Raw genomic sequence first — 27696 nt, 5'->3', positions numbered from 1 at the left:
GTGAAAACATTAGAGAAATAAATCTGAGAAAAAATATAACAGTAAATAAAATTATAATGATTACATATTAATTCTCTTTTTCTTTCTATTTTTTCTCTTCATATTTAGTGAGCAATGTGTTTTTGTGTATAAACAGTGTACAAAGTGTATATATATATATATATATATATATATATATATATATACAGTGGGGAAAAAAAGTATTTAGTCAGTCAGCAATAGTGCAAGTTCCACCACTTAAAAAGATGAGAGGCGTCTGTAATTTACATCATAGGTAGACCTCAACTATGGGAGACAAACTGAGAAAAAAAAATCCAGAAAATCACATTGTCTGTTTTTTTAACATTTTATTTGCATATTATGGGGGAAAATAAGTATTTGGTCAGAAACAAAATTTCATCTTAATACTTTGTAATATATCCTTTGTTGGCAATGACAGAGGTCAAACGTTTTCTGTAAGTCTTCACAAGGTTGTCACACACTGTTGTTGGTATGTTGGCCCATTCCTCCATGCAGATCTCCTCTAGAGCAGTGATGTTTTTGGCTTTTCGCTTGGCAACACGGACTTTCAACTCCCTCCAAAGGTTTTCTATAGGGTTGAGATCTGGAGACTGGCTAGGCCACTCCAGGACCTTGAAATGCTTCTTACGAAGCCACTCCTTCGTTGCCCTGGCGGTGTGCTTTGGATCATTGTCATGTTGAAAGACCCAGCCACGTTTCATCTTCAATGCCCTTGCTGATGGAAGGAGGTTTGCACTCAAAATCTCACGATACATGGCCCCATTCATTCTTTCATGTACCCGGATCAGTCGTCCTGGCCCCTTTGCAGAGAAACAGCCCCAAAGCATGATGTTTCCACCACCATGCTTTACAGTAGGTATGGTGTTTGATGGATGCAACTCAGTATTCTTTTTCCTCCAAACACGACAAGTTGTGTTTCTACCAAACAGTTCCAGTTTGGTTTCATCAGACCATAGGACATTCTCCCAAAACTCCTCTGGATCATCAAAATGCTCTCTAGCAAGCTTCAGACGGGCCCGGACATGTACTGGCTTAAGCAGTGGGACACGTCTGGCACTGCAGGATCTGAGTCCATGGTGGCGTAGTGTGTTACTTATGATAGGCCTTGTTACATTGGTCCCAGCTCTCTGCAGTTCATTCACTAGGTCCCCCCGCGTGGTTCTGGGATTTTTGCTCACCGTTCTTGTGATCATTCTGACCCCACGGGGTGGGATTTTGCGTGGAGCCCCAGATCGAGGGAGATTATCAGTGGTCTTGTATGTCTTCCATTTTCTAATTATTGCTCCCACTGTTGATTTCTTCACTCCAAGCTGGTTGGCTATTGCAGATTCAGTCTTCCCAGCCTGGTGCAGGGCTACAATTTTGTTTCTGGTGTCCTTTGACAGCTCTTTGGTCTTCACCATAGTGGAGTTTGGAGTCAGACTGTTTGAGGGTGTGCACAGGTGTCTTTTTATACTAATAACAAGTTTAAACAGGTGCTATTACTACAGGTAATGAGTGGAGGAAAGAGGAGACTCTTAAAGAAGAAGTTACAGGTCTGTGAGAGCCAGAAATCTTGATTGTTTGTTTCTGACCAAATACTTATTTTCCACCATAATATGCAAAAAAAATGATAAAAAAACAGACAATGTGATTTTCTGGATTTTTTTTTCTCAGTTTGTCTCCCATAGTTGAGGTCTACCTATGATGTAAATTACAGACGCCTCTCATCTTTTTAAGTGGTGGAAATTGCACTATTGCTGACTGACTAAATACTTTTTTGCCCCACTGTATATATATATACTCTGATATATTGATTTGAATTAACACACTCAATAAATAATTTAAGCATCATTTTCATATATTTACATGTATATATATATATATATATATATATATATATACTGTATGTAGGTAAATACAGTAAAAAAAAAAAAATATATATATATATGAAGCATTAAATTACTTTAGTGTTTTATTTCACAACATTTTATTTACATTTTTTAGAACTTGAGAATAAAATGCTGAACATCTTTATACTTCTCAAGTTATCGTTCAGTTGAATGAAATATCTTGACTATCCTTTTGACATAATTGTAATGCGCTGCTGCAGTGTAGTATAGTGCAACCTCCACCAGGGGGTGCTGGTTAAGGAAAAGAGGTTGTACACACAGTGCAGCAATACTGAACAGCAGCACAGGTGCCACAGGTAATGAAAGAGAAGTCAGAAGCCAAGGTCATACACAGAGAGATCAGCATAGTACACAGGGGGAGTCAGAGGAATGGTCGGGGACAAACAAGAAGTCAGAGCCTACCGGGAACGTGGTAACCAAAACGTGAGACATAATACGAAGTCAGGATACAATCCAGAGGTCAGAACAAGTCATAAACGGGTACAGGCAGTCAGAGGCAAAAATGAACCATAGTACAAGTGAACAGGTCAGCTGCTCAAGCCGTGCAGCATGAACTATAGCTGACACTGGCCCACAGGCTGCATCGGACTTAAATAGCTCAGCCAGCTTCAAAGTGAGGCAGAGGGGATTAACTCCCACATGACCAGTCCAGAGACAAGACAGCTGAACACAAACTCAGAACTGGATCATGACAATAATATTTAAAATGAGCTAAATGTACATGATTCATCCAATAGGAACATATAGATAAATAGTTCTTAGATAATACTATTAGTGCCATGTAGATGCAAGGAAAATCAAAAGGTCACCAAAAAGTTGAAAAGATAAGAATCCGCTTACAAAGGTATCTAAACCTGTAATGTTACTTTTTAATCCCTTTTTCACAGGATGCTGCTTGTTAGCCATAATTGAGGATTTTTGCTTGAATGTTGTCAACTCCAAAAATTGAAACCTACAGGTGAATTTATATAACCCAATTTTTTGGTATTAAATGTCCGCCAAAGAAAAAATATTTACAGATCAGAGTAACTTAATTACCTATTTATACAGGTAGTTCACAGTTCAGAGCACATTGTTTTCGACAGTATGAATCCTGTTTACACAGGATTATGAAATGCCAAGAATGATGATCTTTTGTGCTGCATAAAAGATCTTTTCACATTTTGTTGATTCTTCAGATGATTGGCAGCTTATTTTTGACTGCAAGATCATTCACAAATACCTTGCAGTGTAAATGGACCTTAAGGAAAAAACCAAGCTTATGACCGTTATCCTGTTTTTTTTTCTTCAGAAACATGCAGTATTGTGCAAAGGTTTTTGAAGGTGTGGAAAAAATACTGCAAAATATGAATGCTGAAAAAGATAAAAAATATTATTAGTTCATTTTTATCATTTAGCAAAATACATAGTGAACAAAAGAGATATCTAAATCAGCTATATATTTGGAGTGACCACCCATATGCTTTCAAAACAGCATCAAAATAACAATTTTTCTACGGCCGGTAAGGGTACATGCCCACAATCAGGAACTGCTGCGGGTTTGATGTTGTGTATTTTTGCATCATCAAACCCATAGCGGCCAGCTGTGACAATATAGTGGATGGAATTTCAAGAAATCCCATGCCCACTATGCGTCAACAGATGCCTGCGGATCACCCGTGGACACTGACATGCGGCGGGTCTTTCCAGATCACAGCATGTCAATTTCCCTTGTGGAGACTAGCCTCCACAAGAGAAATTACATCAATAGAATGTTTTGGATGCAGTAAATCTGCGTGGTTCAGTGAACACATGTAAATTTACCTGAATTCAATATAAGGCAGTGCTTTAGAGACAGCGAATATGTGCTGCATCCAAAGCGCTGCTATTTCCAGATCATAGGTACCCGGCTTTACACACAGTTTTTGAATAAACTAGGCAGAAATGTCTCAAATATCTTAGAGAACTAAGCACAGAATTTATGTGGGTGTTGCTTGTGCAAATCCTTTTTTCCTTTCATATAATCTCAAACATACTAAGTGATGTTGCGAACATGACTATCTGGGAGCCATATCATCACTTCCAAGACCCTTGTCCTTCCTTACATTGAAGATAGTACTTCATAATATTGGCTTAAATTTTGGGTCAGTTGACCTACTGCTGAAAAATTTGACTCAACAGTCCATTGAACCTGCAGACATTTTTCTGCAGCATGTACATTTTCTTGTGTAATTGAGACTCTTCCCTTTGCTTCCATGTCCTTGATACAGTGGGAGAAAATGTATTTAATCAGCCACCAATTGTGCAAGTTCTCCCACTTTAAAAGATGAGAGAGGCCTGTACTTGATATCATAGGTAGAACACAACTATGAGAGTCAAAATGAGAAAACAAATCCAGGAAATCACCTTGTCTGATTTGGCAAGATTTATTTTGCAAATTATGGTGGAAAATAAGTATTTGGTCATTATCAAAAGTTCATCTCAATATTTTGTTATATATCCTTTGTTGGCAATGACAGTGGTCAAACGTTTTCAGTAAGTCTTCACAGGTTGGCACACATTGATGGTGTTATGTTGGCACATTCCTCCATGCCGATCTCTTCTAGAGCAGTGATGTTTTGGGCCTGTCACTGGGCAACAAGGAATTTCAAATCCCTCCTAAGGTTTTCTATGGGTTGAGATCTGGAGACTGGCTAGGCCACTCAAGGACTGTCATATGCTTCTTACAAAGCCACGCCTTCATTGCCCTAGTGGTGTGCTTGGGATCATTATCATGCTGAAAGACCCATCCACGATTCATCTTAAATGCCCTTGCTGATCGAAGGAGGTTTGCACTCAATATCTCAAAATACATAGCTCCATTCATTCTTTCATGTACATGGATCAGTCATACTGGTCCTTTTGCAGAGAAACAGCACCAAAGCATGATGTTGCCACCCCTGTGCTTCACAGTAGGTATGGTGTTCTTTGGATGCAACTCGGCATTCTGTCTCCTCCAAACATGACAAGTTATGTTTCTACCAAACAGTTCTACTTTAGTTTCATAAGACCATATGACATTCTCCCAATACTCTTCTGGAAAATCCAAATGCTCTCTAGCAAACTTCAGATGGGCCCGTACATGTACTGGCTTAAGCTGGTGGACACGTCTGGCAAGAAGTGACCGTCCAGGCTGAGAACCAATGGTGAATGAGCTGCTGCAAGCACAGCATCAGTGATCGGCGGTGACGTCATCAAGGTTACATCCGGTCATTGACGCTGCGCTTGCAGCAGTTCAGTCACCAGTGGTTATCAGCCTGGATGATCGCATCTTGGCACCTTCCAGGTTGAAAACTATTAATCCCCCAGACATGGATTATGGCGTGGGACCCAACGACCAAAAGGTGAGGGACATTGTTGGTTTTTTATTTTAGTTTTATTGCAGGAGAACGAGGGCTTCGTTGGAATAGGCATTAGGTGAAAATAATTGTGTTTGTTATTTTTAAATAAAAATGGAAAACTGTGTTTAGTCTTATTTCTAATAGAGGACTTTATTCTGGCTGTGTCTTTATTAACAACTATAGGTTTAGTATTGGATAGGTGTCTAATAGATGCCTCTCCATTGCTAAGCCATGGACTTGATGTCACCGGACAATACAAAGGGGACATCAACCCCACAAATATGAACCCCACTTGCCACCAGGCAAGTTGGAAGAGAAGGGAAATACGCCAGAATTGGTGCATCTAATTGATAAGCCTTTTCTGGGCAGCTGCAGGCTGAAATTTTTAGGCTGGGGGATATCCATGGCCCCTTACCAGCCTGAGAATACCGTCCCCCAGCTGTCTTTAGCAGGGCTGGTTGTCAAAAAACATTTTTTAAATTATTTATTTAAATTATTTAAAAATACGGTGTGGGGACCCCTGTATTCTTGATAACCAGCCTTGCTGAAGCTGACAGCAAAGGGTTGCAGCCCCCAGCTGTGAGTTTTGCCTGGCTGCTTATCAAAAGGTCAGGGGAACCCACTCCCTTTTATTTTAATTATTTATTTACAGCGCAGGAGCGACTGATGAATTCTCCCATCCACCGTTCCTGCTCTCACTGCTATTAGCAGCAGCAGGGGGCGGATAATGGGAGCTGCAGTCCCATCTACTGACACCTGTGACCAGAGGTAAACTTTATACTTCCGATCACAGTAAATTTCTGTGATCTCTAAAACTGTTAAAAAGCTTTGAAAAAATAATTGGTCTCCATTTCTCAGACATACAGTGTTACGTGGCCTATGAACATTTCTGTGATCTGTAAACCTGCTAAAAAGCTTGTAAACATTTTGTAGGCCTACATTTGTCAAATATACATAGTTAGGTGGCCTGTGAACATTTTTCTGATCTGTCAAACTGCAATAAAGCTTTTAAAAATGTTGTAGGCCTCCATTTCTCAGGCCTAGTGTTACATGATCTGTAAACATTTTGGTGATCTGTTAACTGTAAATAAGCTTTTAAAAGATTTGTAAAATGGCCACCGGATGAGTCCTTGAGGAGAGATATGTGTCATCATGGCTGTTAGCTGCGGTGATGTGAGCTTGGAAGCATGCTCCAGCACTTATAGTGCTGAGAGAGTTATTTGGCCATTCTTGGGTTGGATTTTGCGAAAGGTCATAAGAAATGGGTGGGAAAGACCACTCACCTATCCCAACATCGGGGGGGGGGGGGTTGGCAGGTAAAATGAAGGCCTAGTCTTTAATTCAGTGTCTGTGGCTGGAGTTATGGAGACCTCCAGTGAGTGCTGTCAAAGACACTGACCTGAGTGGGCGGACCCACAGGGCGATATGGACTATTTACTTGCAGTTTATGTTCACCTTCAGTGTGTTGCTAAAGGCACTGACCTGTGCGGGCGGACCTGTAATACCATATAGACTATTTTTTTTCCTGTTTGTTTTCACTTTGTGCCAGAAAAGACTGTTTGTTTGTTTTTCTATCCAGAGGAGCTTATGCACTTTTATTAAACTTGCTTGGACATTTCCACAATACCACTTACTGTGCCTACCTCAACCACAGCCAAGTGAGTACAGATCTCTACAATTGTTGCTAGAAGCATGGGCATGAATCCCAAGAGGCAGTGTGACTGCTGATACCGCATGTCCTGGGTTAAAGCGGCTGCGAGAGGGAAATCTGACAGCATGGAGGAGCTTGCAAATCATTTGGTACAGTTGCAACAACAGCAACAGCTTGCCAGTTAACAGCAGCAATTGGCACAGCAAGAAACGAAAAAGCTGTTGGCACAGCAGCTACAACACCAGCAGCTACAGGAGGCACTAACGTGGCTGATGGAACTCCTTGCAGAGGCGGTTCGTGGGAGGTCGGCGGTCTCCTCCCCATCTCCAGGTGATGACTCGTATGCCAAAAAGACGGTAAGAAGAGCATTGGAAAAGATGACCCCAGGGGATGACATTGAGGCCTTCCTGATGGTTTTCGAGAGGTTGGCGGGATGGGAGAAATTGCATAAGGAGAAGCAGGTGGAGGTCCTAGTGCCATATTTAACAGGAGAACTGCAGAAGGCCTATTCTGACCTGGCCTTGCAGGATGCAAAAGAGTATGCCAAGTTGGTATGCTTAGGAATGACTCTGACTGTCAGGGGCAGCGAGTGCACCACTGGGCCTATTGCAGTGACAAACCTCCCTGGTCTCAAATGTTTCACCTCCTACACCCGGTCCAAAAATGGTTGCAACCTGAATCCCCAGCACAGATGATGGAAAGGGTCATTATGGACAGGTTAATCCACTCTGTACTGAGGCTTGTGCAATCCTGGGTTGCCCAGTGAGATCCCCATAATGCTGATGACCTAGTGAGCCTGGTGGAGAGGTACCAGGCAGTCGAGAGTTCTGTGGGGAAGCAAGCGGTTGTAGTATCCCCATACTGGGTTCCCAAAGCAGGGCTGTCATCCAAAAGAGGGGAATTAGAGCCACACCAGGGGGGTGGCCAAGAGCACCAGAGTTAATGTCCAAGGTCCCTTCCCATAGTGTAGATTGTTGGAGGTGTCATACCCCTGGCCACATAGCCACCTGTTGTCCGATGACCACCGAGCCAATGGACTGCAGCATTGGATGGCGCTTCTCAAATTTTGCATACCCTGCCTGCAGTGCTGTCCCTCAAACAGGAGAGGGGCCATAAGCATGTCCCGTAACAGTAAGCAGGGCGCAAGTGACTTGTCTGCTGGACTCAGAGAGTTTGGTAACCCTAGAGGGGGCTACCATTCCTCATCAGCTGATTCCTGGAAAGAGGGTGGGCATCCTCTGTATGAATAGTGGCCCAAATGGTTATAAACACAAACTGTGGCACCGACTCCCATGAAGTCAAGGTGGTCAAGAACCTATTGCACCCTGTTATATTTGGGGGGGACGTTGTTATTTTTGGATTTTGGGGAAATGGGAGGACGTCTGGTTGTCCGGACAACAGCCAGGTTGCTCCCAAAGAAACCTCATTGCAGGCTGCGGATGATAGGTTTCCATTTTGTGTGCTTGTTGGCGATGAGGATGAGGCAGCATCCACTGAGTCCAACGTCCCTGAGTTAGAGGTGTCCAGGGAAAACTTTGGAACCGCCCAACTCAGGGACCTAGGTCTTAAAGGGGCATTTTAAAATGTTACTGTATTAAATGGTGTGCCTCATGAGCCGGGGGATGACAGTCGGTTACTTCATTTTGCTGTAATTGAGGATCTACTTTATAGAATAACGAAGCCAAGAGGTGAGGTGATAGAGAAGTTACTGGTGCCAGAGCCCTATAGACGCAGGGTGTTAGATATGGCTCATTCCCATGTGTTCGATGGTCACCTGGGGGCAAATGAAACCAAGGAGTCCATTCTGAAGAGATTCTACTGGCCGGGGTCTTACAGAGAAATCTTGAACTATCGTCGTTCCTGACCCACGTGCCAGCTGCCCTCCCCAGTGGCCCACTTCCACAGTCCTCTGGTACTCTGGTGCCCATTATCGATGTGCTATTCAAGCGAATAGCAATGGACCTGGAGGGACCCCTGGTAAAGTCTGCAAGAGGACTTTAGTGCATATTGGTGGTCCTGGATTATGCTATCTGGTACATAGAGGTGGTACCCTTAAGAAATGCCTCTGCCAAATGTATCTCTAAGGAGCTGGTACATATCTTCTCCTGAATGAGGCTGCCAAAGGAGATACTGACAGACCAATGGACCCCCTTCATGTCTAAGGTCATGATGGAGTTGTGCAAATTTCCCAGCTCTAAACCTCAGTGGAGAAGGACAGCCGAGACTGGGATTGTCTGCTTCCTTACCTGTTGTTCTCATTCCTGGAAGTTCCCCAAGCTTCCACTGGCTTCTCCTCATTTGAACTGCTCAATGGATGACACCATTGAGATCTCCTGGATGTGGCGAAGTTATCCTGGGAGGCTGAAACCAACCTACAGAAGCATGGTAGAGCATGTCACCCAGAGAGGATTGCCAATGTGATGCCCATTGTGAGGGAGTACCTCTTCAAGGCTCAGGAAGCCTAGTCCAGGGTGTAAAATTGGTCAGCAAGGGTAAGACAGTTCAACCAAGGGGATCAAGTACTTGCTCTGGTGCCCACAGTGGAGACCAAATTCCTGGCCACGTGGCAGGATCCCTATGAGGTAGTGGAGAAAGTTGGTAAGGTCAACTACAAAGTCCACCAACTGGGGGGAGTGGAAGCCCTATCAGGTGTACCACGTGAACCTGATCAAACCGTGGCAGGACAGAAAACCCGAGGAAGCCGCTTTTCTGCTTGCCAAGTCCAATGTCGGTACGGAGGATGTTAAGGTTGCAGACTCTTTGTCTCTTTGACAGAAGCAGCAGTGCCAAGAGTTGCTACAGCGTAACAGTGACCTGTTCTCGGAACGTCCAGGTTGTACGTAGGTTATAAAGCATGACGTCCTGACGGAGCCTCATATCCGTGACAACTTGAAGCCATTCAGGTTTTCCGAAGCATGCTGAGAGGTGATCTCAAGGGAGGTGAAGTGGCTGCTGAGCCTGGGAGTCATCGAGGAATCCAAGAGTGGCTGGTCCAGTCCACTAGTCCTAGTGCCGAAACCAGATGGGAATGGCGATTCTGCAATGACTATTGGAAGCTGAACAAGGTTTCTAAGACCGATACCTACCTGATGCCCCGCGTTGATGAATTAATTGAGATGCTAGGTCCAGCTTGGTACATTACTACCCTTGACCTCACAAAAGGGTATTGGTAAATCCCCATGTCCCAAGGCACCAAAAAGAAGACTGTGTTCTCTATACCAGATGGATGCTTCCATTACATGAGGATGCCGTTTGGGTTACAAGGTGCTCCAGCTATGTTCTAGAGAGCCATGGACAAGATACTACCTCCCTACAAGAGGTACGCAGCGGCCTACCTGGATGATATTGTTATCTTCAACCAGGATTGGGGAAGCTATCTGACCAAGGTCCAGGCAATATTTGATGCTCTACAGAAGGCAGGGTTTTCCATAAACCTGAAGAAATGCACCTTGGGAATGGAGGAAGAAAGATACTTGTGCTATGTTGTAGGCAGGGGAAAAATAAAGCCCCAGATAATTAAAGTTGAGGCAATCCAGGGCTGGCCACAACCCCTCTCAAAGAAGCAGGTCACAGTGTTCCTGGGTATTGTGGGCTATTACCACTGGTTTATCCCAAACTTTACCATGTCTCTGACAGGCCTCCTTAAAGGGACAAAGTCAGCTATTGTTAAGTGGTTTCCAGAAGCTGAGACAGCCTTCCAGGAACTGAAACTGGCCTGGGTAAGCAGCCGGTGCAGGTAGCACCCTATTTCTCCAAGGAGTTTGTGGTCCAGATGGACCCATCGGATGTCAGGCTGGGTGCTGTCTTATCTCAAGAGGTGAATGGAGAAAAGCACCCCATAATCTATAATAGCCAGACATTGTCATCCTGTGAGAAAAACTATTCCATAGTGGAGAAGGAATGTTTAGCCATCAAGTGGGCGTGGACTCTCTAAGGTAGCATCTCTTAGACAGGAGGTTCAGACTAGTGCCAAGCGTCACAAAAGAAGATGAGGTAGAAAAAAGGGAACAATGACCAATTGACCAGGTATTTCATAGCACATCAGGATTTTAACTTCCATGTGGAGCATAGGCCAGGGAAAATGCATGGCAATGCTGACGCTCTGTCGAGGATCCACTGTTTGTTAGAACATGCCAAGCCTCCAGCTTTTGGCAGAGGGGGAGGGTATGTAAGATAGCTGCCGGATAAGTCCCTGAGGGGAGATATGTGTCATGGCGGCTATTAGCTACAGTGATGTAAGCTCGGAAACATGCTCCAGCACATATAGTGCTGAGAGTTATTTGTGCCGTTCCAGGGCTGGATTTTATGAGCAGTCATAAGAGATGGGTGGGAATGACTGCTCACATATCCCAACCCTAGGGGCGTGGTTTGATAGATAAGATGGAGGCCGAGTGTCTCTTTCAGTGTCTGGAGCTGGAGATGTGTGGATCTTCATTGTGTTGGTCTGTGCTAAGGCCTAGAGAACTGGACACTACCCTGAGCGGGCGGACCCACTGAGTTTGTTATATGGACTTTTTACTTTATGTTTTCACTTTGTGCCAGAAAAGGCTGTGTTTTTCTTTTGCCGTCTGGAGCCGTTAATGAACGTTAAAGAAACATGCCTGGACATTGCAGCAATACTGCTTCCTGTGCCCACCCAAGGCAGCTGAGTGAGTACAGACTTCTACAGCCTCTATAAACTTGTTCCCCATTTATCTGTTTCACAATGCTCACCCATAGGGTATTACATCTTCTTGAGTATATTTACTTGCTATGTAAGCCTCCAAAAACGTTTTAAAAAATTTATTAGCATTAAAATGCTCACCTATAGACTATTCCACAGTCTGGAGTACATTTTGTTGCTATATAAATCTCCAAAAAGAAGTTCAAAATGTATCAGTATCACATTGCTCACCCATAGGGTATTACATCTTCTTGGTTACATTTCATTGCTATAAAAGCCTCAAAAAACTTGTTGAAAATTTAACAGTATTAAATCTCTCACCCATAGGGTAGTACATCTTTTTTGGTATATTTCACTGCTATATAAGCCTCAAAGACTTGTTAAAATTATTTTCCTCACCCATAGACTATTCCATGGTTGGGAGTCTGTCTCAGTGGTATATAACCCTCAAAAAACTTGTTAAAAATGTATCGGTAGTATGTTGCTCATCTAAAGGATATTACATTGCTATAAAAGCCTGAAAAACCTTGTTTCAAATTTATCAGTGTCACATTGCTCACTTAAAGGGTATTACATCTTCTTGGGTACATTCAGTTACTATACAAGCCTCAAAAAACGTATTTCAAATTTATCTGTATCATATTGCTTACAAATAGGGTATTACATCTTCTTGCATACATTTAGTTGCAAAATAAGCCTCAAAAACTTGTTTCAAATTAATCGATATCATATTACTCACCTATAGAATATTCCATGGTATTGAGTACATTTTGTTGGTATAAAGCCTCAAAAACATGTTAAAAAAATTAATTGCTACTATATTTGTCACCCATAGGATATTACATCTTTTGGGGTGCATTTCATTGCTAAAAAACTTTCAAAAAACTTGGTCAAAAATGTATCATTATCATATTTCTCACACATAGGGTATTACATCTTGATTGCCATATAAGCCTCCAAAAACTTGTTCCAAATTTTAGTCTGTGTGCATACGTTGAAGATTGGGTGCATTTTTGTGGCATTTTCTGCACAGATTTGTGACAAAACCTGAATCAAAACCTGATGACAGCAAAGTGAATGAGAAACCTAAAATGAAATGCACACATTAAGCATTTTAGACTTGCAGATTTGGTTCAGAAAATAATATGCAGCATGTTAATTCTCTGTGCGTGTTTGCCCTGCCTTTTTCACCATTCACAGGGCTAAAAATCACAAAAAGCACAGCAAAATGCACCAAAAATTGCGTTTTCACAGCTGTGTTTTTCATGACAAGATACAGAAATTATGCAGAAATTATACTCAACGTGTGCACATACCCTTATCAGTATTATATTGCTTTCGTATATCCATGGTCTGGAGTACATTTCCTTGGTATATAACACTCAAAAATGCACAGCCTTTATGAGTCTAGGAGTACCAATACACAAACAAGTAAAATTTTCTATTTTTGTCATAAAAATTGTTTTGGTTTGCTTAACCCCTTTACCCCCAAGGGTGGTTTGCCCTTTAATGACCGGGCCAATTTTTACAATTCTGACCTCTGTCCCTTTATGAGGTTATAACTCTGGAACGCTTCCATGATCCTGTCACTGTTTTCTCATGACATATTTTACTTCACGTTAGTGGTAAAAAAAAATGTGATATGACTTGTTTTTATTTGTGAAAAAAATGGAAATTTGTCAAAAATGTTGCAATATTCGAAATTTGAATTTTCATGCCCTTAAATAGCAGAGATATATCACACAAAATACGGTACTTGATAATTAACATTTCCCACATGTCTACTTTACATCAGCACAATTTTGGACCCAATTTTTTTTTCTTAGGAAGTTATAAGGCTTAAAAGTTGACCAGTGATTTCTCATTTTTACAACACCGTTTTTTGAGAGCTATAATTTTTCCATATTTTGGCCCAGAGAGTCATGTGAGGTCTTGTTTTTTGCGGGACGAGTTTACGTTTTATTGGTACCATTTTGGGGCACATGACATTTTTCTACCGCTTTTTATTACGATTTTTTTGGAGGCAGAATGAACGAAAACCAGCAATTTATGAAATTCTTTTGGGTGGGGCATTTATAACGTTCTATGTGTGGTAAAATTGATAAAGCAGGTTTATTCGAGTTAGTACGATTACAGCAATACCTCATTTGTATATTTTTTATGTATTGGCGCTTTTATACAATAAAAACTATTTTCTATCAAAAAAATAATGATTTTTGCATTGCTTTATTCTGAGGGCTATAACTTTATTTTTTCACTGATGACGCTGTATGGCAGCTCATTTTTTGTGGGACAAGATGACTTTTTCAGTAGCACCATGTGTAAGGCCGGCGTCACACACAGCGTATGAAAATACGGTCCGTATATTTCGGCCATAATACGCTGAAAAGTCCCGAAAATAGTGGTCCGTATCTCCTCCATAGGCAGGGTGTGTCACCGTTTTTTGCGCATGGCATCCTCCGTATGTAATCCGTATGTCATCCGTACTGCGTGTTTTTATCGCAGGCTTGCAAAACCGACATACGGCTATACAAGGGATCCATGTGTTAAAAAAAAAAAACATATATACTGTCTATATATATATATATATATATATATATATATATATATATATATATATGTCAGTGAGACACATATATGTATATATATTATTACTTCGTACAGCGCGAGATAGCAGAAAGCCGGTAATTCAATTACCGGCTTTTGCTTTCTCCTTCCTAAACCCGACATGATATGAGACATGGTTTACATACAGTAAACCATCTCATATCACCATTTTTTTTGCATATTCCACACTACTAATGTTAGTAGTGTGTATATGCAAAATTTGGCCGTTCTAGCTAGTAAAATAAGGGGTTAAATGGCGGAAAAAATTGGCGTGGGCTCCCGCACAATTTTCTCCGCCAGAGTAGTAAAGCCACTGACTGAGGGCAGATATTAATAGCCTGGAGAGGGTCCATGGTTATTGCCCCCCCCTGGCTAAAAACATCTGCCCCCAGCCACCCCAGAAAAGGCACATCTGGAAGATGCGCCTATTCTGGCACTTGGCCACTCTCTTCCCATTTCCGTGTAGCGGTGGGATATGGGGTAATGAAGGGTTAATGCCACCTTGCTATTGTAAGGTGACATTAAGCCAAATTAATAATGGAGAGGCGTCAATTATGACACCTATCCATTATTAATCCAATTCTAGTAAAGGGTTAAAAAAAAAAAACACCCACACATTATTAAAAATTAATTTATTGAAAAAATCACAAAGGCTGTTGTATTAATTTATTCTACTCTCAATCCACTCACTGAAGACCCTCGATCTGTAAATTAAAAAAAAATAATAAACCAACAATATCCATACCTTCCGAGGATCTGGCACGTCCAACGATGTAGATCCATCTGAAGGGGTTAAAATATTTTGCAGACATGAGCTCCGCTAATGCAGGATGCTCATTTCTGCAAAACCCCAGCGAATGAAGCTAAATATAGGTCAATGATCTATATTTAGCTTCATTTGCGGTGAGGCGCCCTCTGCTGGCTGTTCCTAGATCGTGGGAACTTTCCTAGAAAGCTCCCTTGCTCGAGTTCATATGAGGACAACCAGCAGAGGATCTACATCGTTGGACGTGCCAGATCCTCGGAAGGTAAGGATATTGTTGGTTTATTATTTTTTTTTAATTTACAGATCGAGGGTCTTCAGTGAGTGGATTGAGAGTAGAATAAATGAATACAACAGTCTTTGTGATTTTTTCAATAAATTAATTTTTAATAATGTGTGTGTGTTTTTTTTTAACCCTTTACTAGTATTGGATTAATAATGGATAGGTGTCATAATTGACGCCTCTCCATTATTAATTAGGCTTAATGTCACCTTACAATAGCAAGGTGGCATTAACCCTTCATTACCCCATATCCCACCACTACACGGGAATGGGAAGAGAGTGGCCAAGTGCCAGAATAGGCGCATCTTCCAGATGTGCCTTTTCTGGGGTGGCTGGGGGCAGATATTTTTAGCCAGGGGGGGGGGGCAATAACCGTGGACCCTCTCCAGGCTATTAATATCTGCCCTCAGTCACTGGCTTTACTACTCTGGCAGAGAAAATTGTGTGGGAGCCCACGCCAATTTTTTCCGCCATTTAACCCCTTAATTTACTAGGTAGAACGGCCAAATTTTGCATAGACAAAAAAAATAATAAAATAGACACACTACTAACATTAGTAGTGTGGAATATGCAAAAAAAATGGGGATATGAGATGGTTTACTGTATGCAAACCAGGTCTCATATCATGTCGGGTTTTAGGAAGGAGAAAGCAAAAGCAGGGATTCAAGCTTCAGGAGGCTAATTTGCATATTCCAGGTGCCTTCTGGGAGAAGCGAAGTCTCCCTAAGCTAGAAGATCGTTGGGTACAGCCGGGACCAGCTGCTTCGAAAGCATCACCAAACCAGGGATTCAAGCTTCAGGAGGCTAATTTGCATATTCCAGGTGCCTTCTGGGAGAAGCGAAGTCTCCCTAAGCTAGAAGATCGTTGGGTACAGCCGGGACCAGCTGCTTCGAAAGCATCACCAAACCAGGGATTCAAGCTTCAGGAGGCTAATTTGCATATTCCAGGTGCCTTCTGGGAGAAGCGAAGTCTCCCTAAGCTAGAAGATCGTTGGGTACAGCCGGGACCAGCTGCTTCGAAAGCATCACCAAACCAGGGATTCAAGCTTCAGGAGGCTAATTTGCATATTCCAGGTGCCTTCTGGGAGAAGCGAAGTCTCCCTAAGCTAGAAGATCGTTGGGTACAGCCGGGACCAGCTGCTTCGAAAGCATCACCAAACCAGGGATTCAAGCTTCAGGAGGCTAATTTGCATATTCCAGGTGCCTTCTGGGAGAAGCGAAGTCTCCCTAAGCTAGAAGATCGTTGGGTACAGCCGGGACCAGCTGCTTCGAAAGCATCACCAAACCAGGGATTCAAGCTTCAGGAGGCTAATTTGCATATTCCAGGTGCCTTCTGGGAGAAGCGAAGTCTCCCTAAGCTAGAAGATCGTTGGGTACAGCCGGGACCAGCTGCTTCGAAAGCATCACCAAACCAGGGATTCAAGCTTCAGGAGGCTAATTTGCATATTCCAGGTGCCTTCTGGGAGAAGCGAAGTCTTTTTGCCTGTAGGACATTATTGCAAGAGAGCTTGGCTGAGTAGATTACACAAGAAGGAAAACACACAAGGAAAACACACAGCAAGTCAGCAGGATCTAGGAGCAACATGGCAGATGTGACAACCTACATGGTGAGCTGCAGCATGTGCTACATGTTCACAGATCGACCAGAAGAAGAATCCAATTTCACCTGTCAGAAGTGTAGACTAGTGGCCCTTTTAGAAGAAAAGGTGCGGGGTCTGGAAGAAAGAATAGCAACTTTGAAACTCATCAAAGAGAATGAAGACTTTCTAGACAGAACAGAAGCATCTCTACTGGTCACAGAAGGTGAAAAAAGTGTCAGAGAACCTCCAAAAGCAGATGAGTGGAAGCATGTGACCAAAAGAAGCAAGAAGACCATGGAGAAATCACCAACCACACAACTGAAGAACCGATATCAAATCTTTGTAGAGGATGAAGATGGCACACCTAAGAATGAAGCAATACCAGCAAGCAAAAAAGAAAAGGGCACACAGCAACAAGTGACAGCAAAAAGTACAGCCAAGAAGCAACGAAGAGTGGTGGTGGTGGGAGACTCACTACTGAGAGGCACCAAAGCAGCCATCTGCAGACCGGACATAACTGCAAGAGAAGTATGCTGCCTTCCAGGTGCGATGATCAAGGATGTGACCGATAGGATACCAAAGCTCTTCAGCTCCAAGGACGTCCACCCATTTCTTCTGATACATGTTGGCACCAATGACACGGCAAGGAAGGACCTACCGACAATCTGCAAGGACTTTGAAGAGTTGGGGAAGAAAGTAAAGGAACTGGATGCACAGGTAGTTTTTTCTTCTATCCTTCCAGTAGACGGGCATGGCACCAGGAGATGGAACAGGATCCTTGATGCAAACAACTGGCTAAGACGATGGTGCAGACAACAAGGATTTGGATTCCTGGACCACGGTGTGAATTACTGGTATGATGGACTCCTCGCCAGAGACGGACTACACCTCAACAAACCTGGGAAACACATTCGCCAGAAGACTCGCTACACTCATCAGGAGGGCGTTAAACTAGAAGAAGAGGGGACGGGAAGAAAAGCATTAAACTCGAACAAAGACGACCCAGGAAAACATACTCAGAAGGGAGGTAAGAACATTTCTAAAACAATCCACAGTGAGGAGATTGGAACAAAACAAAATCCTCTAAACTGCATGCTCGCAAACGCCAGAAGCCTGACAAACAAGATGGAAGAACTAGAAGCAGAAATATCTACAGGTAACTTTGACATAGTGGGAATAACCGAGACATGGTTAGATGAAAGCTATGACTGGGCAGTTAACTTACAGGGTTACAGTCTGTTTAGAAAGGATCGTAAAAATCGGAGAGGAGGAGGGGTTTGTCTCTATGTAAAGTCTTGTCTAAAGTTCACTTTAAGGGAGGATATTAGCGAAGGGAATGAGGATGTCGAGTCCATATGGGTTGAAATTCATGGAGGGAAAAATGGTAACAAAATTCTCATTGGGGTCTGTTACAAACCCCCAAATATAACAGAAAGCATGGAAAGTCTACTTCTAAAGCAGATAGATGAAGCTGCAACCTATAATGAGGTCCTGGTTATGGGGGACTTTAACTACCCGGATATTAACTGGGAAACAGAAACCTGTGAAACCCATAAAGGAAACAGGTTTCTGCTAATAACTAAGAAAAATTATCTTTCACAATTGGTGCAGAATCCAACCAGAGGAGCAGCACTTTTAGACCTAATACTATCTAATAGACCTGACAGAATAACAAATCTGCAGGTGGTTGGGCATTTAGGAAATAGCGACCACAATATTGTGCAGTTTCACCTGTCTTTCACTAGGGGGACTTGTCAGGGAGTCACAAAAACATTGAACTTTAGGAAGGCAAAGTTTGAACAGCTTAGAGATGCCCTTAATCTGGTAGACTGGGACAATATCCTCAGAAATGAGAATACAGATAATAAATGGGAAATGTTTAAGAACATCCTAAATAGGCAGTGTAAGCGGTTTATACCTTGTGGGAATAAAAGGACTAGAAATAGGAAAAACCCAATGTGGCTAAACAAAGAAGTAAGACAGGCAATTAACAGTAAAAAGAAAGCATTTGCACTACTAAAGCAGGATGGCACCATTGAAGCTCTAAAAAACTATAGGGAGAAAAATACTTTATCTAAAAAACTAATTAAAGCTGCCAAAAAGGAAACAGAGAAGCACATTGCTAAGGAGAGTAAAACTAATCCCAAACTGTTCTTCAACTATATCAATAGTAAAAGAATAAAAACTGAAAATGTAGGCCCCTTAAAAAATAGTGAGGAAAGAATGGTTGTAGATGACGAGGAAAAAGCTAACATATTAAACACCTTCTTCTCCACGGTATTCACGGTGGAAAATGAAATGCTAGGTGAAATCCCAAGAAACAATGAAAACCCTATATTAAGGGTCACCAATCTAACCCAAGAAGAGGTGCGAAACCGGCTAAATAAGATTAAAATAGATAAATCTCCGGGTCCGGATGGCATACACCCACGAGTACTAAGAGAACTAAGTAATGTAATAGATAAACCATTATTTCTTATTTTTAGTGACTCTATAGCGACAGGGTCTGTTCCGCAGGACTGGCGCATAGCAAATGTGGTGCCAATATTCAAAAAGGGCTCTAAAAGTGAACCTGGAAATTATAGGCCAGTAAGTCTAACCTCTATTGTTGGTAAAATATTTGAAGGGTTTCTGAGGGATGTTATTCTGGATTATCTCAATGAGAATAACTGTTTAACTCCATATCAGCATGGGTTTATGAGAAATCGCTCCTGTCAAACCAATCTAATCAGTTTTTATGAAGAGGTAAGCTATAGACTGGACCACGGTGAGTCATTGGACGTGGTATATCTCGATTTTTCCAAAGCGTTTGATACCGTGCCGCACAAGAGGTTGGTACACAAAATGAGAATGCTTGGTCTGGGGGAAAATGTGTGTAAATGGGTTAGTAACTGGCTTAGTGATAGAAAGCAGAGGGTGGTTATAAATGGTATAGTCTCTAACTGGGTCGCTGTGACCAGTGGGGTACCGCAGGGGTCAGTATTGGGACCTGTTCTCTTCAACATATTCATTAATGATCTGGTAGAAGGTTTACACAGTAAAATATCGATATTTGCAGATGATACAAAACTATGTAAAGCAGTTAATACAAGAGAAGATAGTATTCTGCTACAGATGGATCTGGATAAGTTGGAAACTTGGGCTGAAAGGTGGCAGATGAGGTTTAACAATGATAAATGTAAGGTTATACACATGGGAAGAGGGAATCAATATCACCATTACACACTGAACGGGAAACCACTGGGTAAATCTGACAGGGAGAAGGACTTGGGGATCCTAGTTAATGATAAACTTACCTGGAGCAGCCAGTGCCAGGCAGCAGCTGCCAAGGCAAACAGGATCATGGGGTGCATTAAAAGAGGTCTGGATACACATGATGAGAGCATTATACTGCCTCTGTACAAATCCCTAGTTAGACCGCACATGGAGTACTGTGTCCAGTTTTGGGCACCGGTGCTCAGGAAGGATATAATGGAACTAGAGAGAGTACAAAGGAGGGCAACAAAATTAATAAAGGGGATGGGAGAACTACAATACCCAGATAGATTAGCGAAATTAGGATTATTTAGTCTAGAAAAAAGACGACTGAGGGGCGATCTAATAACCATGTATAAGTATATAAGGGGACAATACAAATATCTCGCTGAGGATCTGTTTATACCAAGGAAGGTGACGGGCACAAGGGGGCATTCTTTGCGTCTGGAGGAGAGAAGGTTTTTCCACCAACATAGAAGAGGATTCTTTACTGTTAGGGCAGTGAGAATCTGGAATTGCTTGCCTGAGGAGGTGGTGATGGCGAACTCAGTCGAGGGGTTCAAGAGAGGCCTGGATGTCTTCCTGGAGCAGAACAATATTGTATCATACAATTATTAGGTTCTGTAGAAGGACGTAGATCTGGGTATTTATTATGATGGAATATAGGCTGAACTGGATGGACAAATGTCTTTTTTCGGCCTTACTAACTATGTTAATTGAATTACCGGCTTTAAAGCTGTCTAGCGCTGGAAGAAATATTAATATATATATATGTGTCTCACTGACACATATATATATATATATATATATTTATCTATTCTATGTGTACACATTTATTATACCTATTCTACTGGAAGCTGTCAGTGTGATTTTACTGTACACCGCAATGAATTACCGGCTTTTCTCGCTAACACCGCTGCGTATTTCTCGCAAGTCACACTGCTGGTTTGTGTGTAATTCCGTATTTTTCTGGCTTCCATAGACTTTCATTGGCGTTTTTTTTGCGCAATACGGTGACAAACGCAGCATGCTGCGATTTTCTATGGCCGTAGAAAGCCATATAATACTGATCAGTAAAATACGGCAGATAGGAGCAGGGGCATAGAGAATAATTGTTCCGTATTTTTTGCGAGTTTTATGGACGTAGTTTCGGCGCTCTTACGTCCGTAAAACTCGCAAGTGTGCCGCCGGCCTTAGGTGTCGAGTTCCCGCTGCTGCACAGGGGGAATCTCGAGCCATCTCTGCTGCGGTTTCCCATTCTCCTCCAGCTGCAGTGGAGCATGCTCAGCAGAGACATTGGTCCCAGCGGCTAGCTCAAGCTGATACTGTGCAGCTAGTTACTGCTGTCCTTCCAGGCTCTGCCATTGTAACAGCGCTGATCAGTGGCGAGCAGGCATCCCTGGGACTAAGTCCTGCATTTCTTCTTCTGAGCATGCCCAAGGGACGACCTTTCATTGAAGGTCGGGGGGTCACATGCTCAGGCCCTGTAGCAGCTCCTATTGGACCACTAGGAAGGTCCTGGAGAGGTTCCGCTATAAAAGGTTTGCATGGCCACACGGCCATGCACTAGTATAAACTTATTAATGTGTGTGTGTAGATGAATGTCTGTCGATGGATGAAAGCTCCGAATCATTCCCATCCCTAGTGTTGTTGACTGTTTGCAAATGGTGGAAGCTACCTAACGCCTGACAGTGCTATTCTGCACAGCTAGCACATGATACAGTGTCGGATAGCAGTGACCGCCAATGTGGTGCCGTGCATTAATAGAGCGTTTTCCTGGCCCAAGTCTGGGTGGTTAGTGGCGTCTGCCAGAGCGGTACTGCACGCACTCTTGTGCATTAAATTGTTATTTCTATTAATCTCTGACACCCCAGTAGCGATGTCGAGCGCAAGAGGTCTAGAGGAACTCTTTCCATGAGTCTTGGGACAGAGTTCTGTGACTCTTTGCTTGCGCTCTTTGTGTGGTACCGCAGCCCTGTGACGCATCAGGGTTCACTGCCTTCATACCGGGTGAAGCTAACCCGTGTGTGTATCCACATTATACCGCCATATAGTCCATCATTACTCAGCAGCAGGTTCCATCTCTGCTCGGTGGACCCCGGGCTGTGAACGCACCTTATACCATCCTTCTAATTATTTGGTGCGTTCCGCTAGCCCTAACACCATGTTTATTTATTTCCATCTTATTGATCGCGTGTTATTCCATTTTTTGTTCGGCGGTATGATGATAAAGAATAGTTTTTTGCCTCTTTTTTATGGTGTTCACTGAAGGGGTTAACTATTGGGATGGTTTTATAGGTCGGGTCCTTATGGATGTGGTGATTCTAAATATGTGTACTATTATTGTTTTTTATTTACATAAAGAAATGTATTTATTGGAACAATATTTTTTTTCTTTATTTAGGAATTTTATAAATTATATTTTTACACAGTATATATTTTTTTTACTTTTTTACAATGTCCAATCACTGTATAAAGTCAGATCACTGATCTGACACTTTGCACAGCACTGTGTCAGATCAGTGATCTGACAGGCAGTGATGGAAGCTTGCCGGTGCCTGCTCTCAGCAGGCACTGAGAAGCCGCCTCCCTGCAGGACCTGGAAGGACCCCTCAGCCATCTTGGGGTCTGCAGGCAGGAAGAACCTCAAAACAACACGATCACAACGCGTTGTTCTCAGGGTCTGAAGGAAGCACGCACAGAGCCCCCTCCCTGCGTGATGCTTCTCTATGCCACGGGAACACTGCGTTCTTGTTTGAAATTTAGTCCAGGGGTCTTCCCCATGGAGTACTCCTTCCATTTTGCACTTTTCCCATCCATTTGAACATTTTCACTGCCCCAAGACCTCTCTGTAGAGTCTGCCAGGAAAAAACTCACCTTTTCCATTGACTCCCATTATACTCATTACTCGAAACAAGCATACGAATATTAGAAATTGCTCAGTTTGAGCAATGAGCACCAGAACATTTTAGTGCTCGCTCATCCCTATTTTTTTTTTTACTTTTCTGTCTTTATTTTGTTTCTGAAATTATTTGAAATTGCTAAATTAAGATGTGTCATGCACTTCCTTTTTTAACTCCAAATTCCAATTTTAACAAAATTTAAAGAAGCTTGATTAAAAATATTGTGGCACAAAAGAGAAGAAAAATACAGCAATAAAAAAAAAAGCAATGATGTTTTTTTCAATTTTGCCTCTGTAAATCGTGGAGAAAATAGTTGTGATATATTATTATTGCCAACATGAGTCTTCATTAAACAAAACACCACACTGCTTAACCTCAGCGTTTTTACTTTTTTGCTTCCATTTTTCTGTCCCTACTTTCAAGCAGTCATAATATTTTTATTTTTCCATTGACAAAGCAATAGACTGTTTTATTTTCAAGGACAAGTTATAGTTTAGAATGCTTACATTTAATTTACTATATGATGTGAAAAATAGGGTTTCGTTTTGGGGGCTCTGTGGTAAAAATGTTACATTACCTTTATTTTGCATGTCAGAATGACTAGATTGACCCTAAATTTACAAAGGTTTTTTATGTTCTGCTTAAAAAAAATAAATTACGGTACATTGTGTTATCATTTTCTGAGGCAAGAGCCTTTTTATTTTTCCTCCAATGCAGCTGTATGAATGCTTGTTTTAATGATGCATTTTATTGGTAATATTTTATTAGTATAATTTTTGGTATATATATAATTTTTGCTTTGCTTTTATTTCATTTTTTTAAGAAATGAGGTAAACAAAGATAGCAAACATGGCAACTTACGCAGACACACCACTTGCATGATGAACCATTGAGAACCCTTAATTTCACTGTGAGGTCAGGGTGCTCAGGTGAAATAGGTTGGCCTGACAGGTAGAGGTTAAGGGTATGTGCACACGTCAGGATTTTTTCCTGACAAAATCCTGAGAATTTTTTTGCGCGGATTTTGCGCGGATTTTTTGCGGATTTTTTGCATTTTTTTTTTTTTCCTCAATGTCCTTTTTGATAGGAAATCCGCAAAAAATCCTGGAAAAAGATAGAGCATGTCCGGATTTTGCGGAAAAAAACGCTAACATCTGCACAAAAAATGCGGAATGCATTCTAAAAGATAGGATGCATAATGTTAGCGTTTTTTTACCGGATTTATAGCGTTTTTATGGCGAAATTCCGCAAAAAAACGCTAAAAATCCTGACGTGTGCACATACCCTAAAGGTTATTTTGTTTCACATTTATTAAGCATTACCATTCATTACTCCTCTGGTTTCTACATATTAAGACCCATTTAATTATTTTGTGCATCCTATTAATTCTGGTTCAACTCCCCTTTATTATTAGTAATCTCCTCAAGACCAATTATACACATTTTTTCAATCCTTATGATATCAGGGAATCATCTCCATCAAGGATTTCCAAATTCTAGTAATTTGAAGGGATTTAAATGTTTTACTTTTTTTTAAAAAGTTGCTTAACCATTTAAAGAGAACCTGTCATCATGATTTTGCTATGTAAACTACAGGCATTGTCAAGTTGGTTGTTATTGAATCTTTGCAGTCTTCAGTTAATGAGATTCTCGTGCTTTGGGGTGAGCCTGTGCCTGGGTCTTTTTTGGTGCTTTGGCTCATTGTCACCCTTGCGGGCTTACTGACAGATCACTGAACCTTCAGTAACTTGCCTCCTATTTTAACTATTGCGTTTGGCAGTTAACACTGTGGTCTTTGCAAAAAAAAAAAATTAACTCCAGCAAAAGTTTCTTTTGTTTCAACAAAATGGCGCCGACGGCATTTGAGCAGGTTTCACAAAATTGCTTGGCAATAGATGCTACTGCGCATGCGCTACCGCCATTTCGCTGGAGCCAATTTTTTTTATTTAACCCCTTCACCCCTGGAGCTTTTTCCATTTTTTCATTTTTGTTTTTCGCTCCCCTCTTCCCAGAGCCATAACTTTTTGATTTTTCTGTCCATATGGCCATGTGAGGGCTTATTTTTTGCGGGACGAGATGTACTTTTGAACGATACCATTGGTTTTACCATGCCATGTAACAGAAAACAGGAAAAAATTTCAAGTGTGATGAAATTGCAAAAAAAGTGCAATCCCACACTTGTTTTTTGTTTGGCTTTTTTGCTAGGCTCACCAAATGCTAAAACTAACCTGCCATTATGATTCTCCAGGTCATTTCGAGTTCATAAACTCCTAACATGTCTAGGTTATTTTTTATCTAAGTGGTGAAAAAAAATCCAAAGTTTGCTAAAAAAAAGAAAAAAAAATTGCGCGATTTTCCGATACCCATAGCGTCTCCAATTTTTGTGATCTAGGGTCAAGTGAGGGCTTATTTTTTACGTGACGAGCTGTCATTTTTAATGATTCCATTTTGGTGTAGATGAATTCTTTTGATCGCCCGTTATTGCATTTTAATGCAATGTCGCAGCGACCAAAAAAATGTATTTTTGGCGTTTTGATTTTTTTTCTCGCTACGCTATTTAGCGGTCAGGTTAATCCTTTGCTTTTATTGATAGATCGGGTGATTCTGAACGCGGCGATACCAAATATGTGTATGTTTGATTTTTTTTTAATTGTTTTATTTTGATTGGGGCAAAAGGGGGGTGATTTGAAGTTTTATATATTTTTTATTTTTTTAATTTTGGCATGCTTCAATAGCCTCCATAGGAGGCTAGAAGCATGCACTACACGATCGCCTCTGCTACATAGAGGTGAAGTACAGATCACCTCTATGTAGCAGAAATGCAGATGTACGTTGAACGCCGACCACAGGGTGGCGCTCCAAGCAATCGACCATCAACAACTATAGAGGTCTCAAAGAGACCTCTGGTTGTTATGGCAATGCACCGCTGACCCCGATCATGTGACAGGGGTCAGCGGTGCGAGTTCTTCCGGCCGCGCGGCCGGGAGCGCTAGTTAAAGGCCGCTGTCAGCGCTTGATGGTGGCATTTAACTAGTTCATTGCACGCACATGTCAGCTGTACAAAACAGCTGACATGTTGTGGCTTTGAGGTGGGCTCACCGCCGGAGCCCACCTCAAAGCAGGGGATCTGCCAGCTGACGTACTATTCCGTCAGCTGGCAGAAAGGGGTTAAAGACCACAATATTAACTGTGCAAGTGCAGTATTTAAAATTAAATTATGGAGAAATTTAGCATGCACTCTGTCACATGGGAGGTGTTACTGCAAACGGACGAGTGAACCCAAGTCAATGTAGTCAAAATTCACCGAACACTCTATGGTTCAAGTGATGCAAAAAAGTTTAGTTTATTTGAGTCTGTGAAATAAGTAAGCAACAAGATGGGGAAAAACTTATAGGGCGACTATATTACATTGCACAAGTTTTGACCAATCCCAGGTCTTACTCATTACATCGTTGTTTGTTGCTGAATAGAGTTAGAGCTATGGGTTAGCGGGAGGTCATCCCCAGTTCAAACTAGGATAAATAGATTGTTGTATAGATGTCAATTCTGGGTAATGGGTATAGGTTGCTTGAGGTAGAGAATGTGTTGGCGCTCCCACGCCTTGCTGCTGCTGTTACATCCTAATCTAGACAGAGGCATGAGATGCAAAGACTGTCACCATGACTAATCTACAAAATAATAAGTTTTTACATTTTTCCACATGGGATGTGCTTGCTTGACATATAGAAAAACATTATTCTGTCTAGATTGGGATGTTATTTACCAAAGTTTTAAGGGAATAACAGGGCAAGTAAATGAGAGCCACCATGGAGTGGGGGCGCCAAATTTCATATCAATAGTGTGCCAACCCCCGCTGTTAGTTAGTAACAATCTAGCAATTTATAGGGTCATCTAGTCCCATTAATTGTGATACAACCTGGGAGAAAGATTTATAACTATAACACATAGCAATGTGTGTAAGAAAATTCTATCATTTAAACACCAAAATCTATACATATACATATATCTAAGAACCATTATAGCTGTGTTTGAACATTTTTAGCACCTTACTATGCACTAGGGCTTTTAGGTGTTATTTTAAATATTTCAATAAATATAAATTTTAAAAGGGATTTATGTACACTAACTCATTTTACCCTTTGGTGCAACCATGTCATTATGTCATATAAGCAAGGCTCAAAACATTTACAGTTCCCAGCTGTCTTTTGAGTTGGCAGTAATCCATGTTCTGATACTGAGATTTTCTTCACTGGCTCTTCCATACCTGCCTGATATGTATGGTTTTACAGCATTTGATTAGTAAAATTTACCTTTTAAAAAGTAGCATGGACTCTGTATTCTCTATATTTTCAATTATCGGAATGAGTTGCCCAAGATCCCAGAATGACATGAAGTTTGGAGGTGGAGACATCATGGTGTGAGGTTTTTTCTCAGCATATGGCTCTGGGAAACTTCATATGATTGAAGGAAGGATGAATGAACATATATATACCTAGACATTCTTGATAAAAATCTGCTGCCATCTACCTGGATGATGAACATGAAACAAGGGTTGACATTTCAGCTAGACAAAAACATAGAGGTTAGAAACTGTCAATTGGTTTCATAGAAGGAAAATAAAGCTGCTAGAATGGCTCAGCCAATTGCCTGACCTGAAATCAATAGAAAATTTATGGAAGGAACTAAAGCTCAGAATTTGAAGAGTATTTGTGTGGAAGAA

General features: G+C 41.6%; 1 protein-coding gene across 2 annotated transcripts in view; it reads left to right on the top strand.

Annotated features, from left to right (window-relative positions):
* The window catches only part of GPC6 (glypican 6), a 1713043-nt gene that overhangs the window by 674036 nt on the left and 1011311 nt on the right, over positions 1–27696 (top strand). The gene's annotated exons all lie outside the window — the stretch shown is intronic.

This window comes from Ranitomeya imitator, chromosome 3, assembly GCF_032444005.1.
Source record: "Ranitomeya imitator isolate aRanImi1 chromosome 3, aRanImi1.pri, whole genome shotgun sequence".
NCBI classification, from domain to species: domain Eukaryota; kingdom Metazoa; phylum Chordata; class Amphibia; order Anura; family Dendrobatidae; genus Ranitomeya; species Ranitomeya imitator.
This window is presented reverse-complemented; position numbering and strand designations above follow the sequence as displayed.